Raw genomic sequence first — 2,584 nt, 5'->3', positions numbered from 1 at the left:
AGAGAGAGAGAGAGAGAGAGAGAGAGAGAGAGAGAGAGAGAGAGAGATTTTCTCACGTAGCCCAGGTTGGACAGGCTCTCCTTACTTACCTGCCTATGGCCCCAATAGGCTCAAGTGTTTGAATGCTTGGCTCATAGGGAGTAGCACTATTAGGAGGTGTGGCCTAATAGAAGGAGGTGTGGCCTTTTAGAGAAATTGTGTCACTATGGAGACCCAGCGTTGAGGTCTTAAATGCTCAAGCTACACCTAGTGTGAAACAAATCCAGTCTCCTCCTGCTGCCTGTGGATCCATATGTAGAACTCTCAGCTCCTTCTTCAACACCATGTCTGCCTGGATGCTGCCATGTTTTCTACCATGATGATAACAGACTGAACCTCTGAAACTGCAAGCCAGCCCCAATTGAATATTTTTTCCTTATAAGAATTGCCTTGGTCATGGTGTCTCTTTGCAGCTATGAAACCCTAACTAAGACAACAAGCTCACATTACCATGACTGGTTTTATGTGATGTTGGGATTGCTTCATGCATATGAACCCAGCCCTCTACCACCTGAGCTGCAGTCACAGCCCATTGTGATTTTGAGGTAAGGCCTCACTCACTCCATAGCTCAGGTTGGCCTGAAACTCAATCCTCCTGCTTCTGCCTTCAGAGTTCTGGGATTGCAGGTATGTGCTAATGATTTCTTCTTAACGTGTACCTGAGTCCTTCATCCTGTCTTTCATGCCACACTTTTCCTCATGAGCATGCCATCCTGGAAACTTGCTCGCCATCTGGGTTTCCTCCTACTCTTCTTGTGTCTCCTCTGCCTCCATCTTTCTCATCCACGCACCCTTGGGGATATCCCGAGGCACTGTTTCTGTTACTCCCTGAGCAGCCTATGCCAGCCCTGGCTTGCCAACAAGTCCAGAATCCTCTTCTCTGGTTGTCGGTTTCCTTTTCTGAGGGCCACAACGCCCTAGACCTCTCTCTCCCTGTTTCTTCTGCATTTGACATGCCCTGGCCCCCTGCCCCCACATCTGCTCTCCTGCCCTCTTCATTCTAGATGGACAGGAACTGGGCTTTTATCTCTGGCTTCTTGTTGGGCTCAGCCTGTGGCTACAGGAGCTGGTGGGGCCTGGAGGGTAAGGTTAGTGTGCTTGTTCATCCTTTAGTGCTGCTCTCGGGCACTCGGTGTGTCTGTGTCGCCCTGTGCTACACTCAGCACAACAGCGTGTTGGGCCACCGCAGCCTCTGCTCATCTTGTGTCCAGGAAGGGCAGCCACTCCCTCTGCACCCAGCCCTGTGGCGCATGCACCTTCCCTAACCCTACCGGGATCACTCCAAGGTCCTTTCCCTAAATTTCCCTCAATCACCACCAATCTTTCCAGTCGATAGGTCTTCCCGAGCCTTCTCGCTGGCTTGATCTGTTTCCTGATTTCCAACACCTGGTCCAGCCTCCACCCCTCTTCTCGTGCCTGAGTCCTAGATTCCCAGCCTCTGATATCACAGGAAGCCACTGATATCACCGGAGCCTATGAGGAATGTTTGAAAATACAAATCAGGAGCTGGAGAGCCAGCTTGGAGACCAACAACATTGACCTGGCAGGGTATGGTTCCCAGTATCCATTGTGTGGCCCACGACTGCCTGTTTTGGGTACCCAAAGCCCCCTTCTGGCCTTCTCAGGCACTACAGGCACACGATGAACATACGTACACACTCAAGTATACAGACACACAAAACAAAAAAATTATACAGATCAGCTGACATTAACTTTCTCCTTTTAAATTTCTTCCAAAGCAGCCCTTTGCTCTTAAATACTAAGCCTCCTTAGTGTGGCTATTAACGGCTCTTGTATTTGGTCCCCTGAAGGTCTCTCTGCCCCCGACTTCATGCAGGAAGCACATCTTCTGTTCCTGGTCATCCTTTGTCCCACTCTGAAAAAGCCACTACCTCACAGGTCTGTACACATTAACTTTGGTTGTACTCATTCCCTGGAATCTACCCTCATGAACACACACACACACACACACACACACACACACACCCCTCCTGTCCGTGCATGATTCAGAAAGTGATCTGTTTTATTTAGGAAAACTCCATCAACCTCAACTCCCTCTGGCTCAGGCAAATTAGAGTCCTCCTCTTTTGCATTCCCACAATATCCTAAGAAGAGGAACCAAGTGTGGCTGGTGACTGGGGTGTGGCCAGCAGAAGCTCAGGACTAGTGAGGGGGCGTGGCAATCAGGCTGATGTGTGGGACGTGGTACTAGAAGCCTATGGCCGCTAGGCAGGGGCGTGGCTAGTGGAGGCTCATGGTTGATGGGTGGGACATGGTACTAGAAACCTATGGCTGATGGGCAGGGGCATAACTAGTAGGTGCTCTTTGCTAATGGGCAGGGCGTGGTACCAGAAGCCTATGGCTTTTAGATAGGGTCGTGGCTGGTGGATGCTCTGGTAACCATTGAGTGTGGTTAGCGCATGCTGGTGTCCTGCTGTCTGGCCAACTCTAAAGCATAGGCTCCTTGGTCTGTTTTCTGTCGCCTAGCTGTCAGAACTGCTATCAATCCTTTCCTCCTGCACCCCAACTTCCCATGGGAGGACTG

The sequence above is a fragment of the Grammomys surdaster genome, unplaced genomic scaffold (genome assembly GCF_004785775.1).
Source record: "Grammomys surdaster isolate TR1022 unplaced genomic scaffold, NIH_TR_1.0 354, whole genome shotgun sequence".
Classification (NCBI taxonomy): domain Eukaryota; kingdom Metazoa; phylum Chordata; class Mammalia; order Rodentia; family Muridae; genus Grammomys; species Grammomys surdaster.
The sequence above is the reverse complement of the archived record's forward strand: the minus strand, read 5'-3'. Positions refer to the sequence as shown.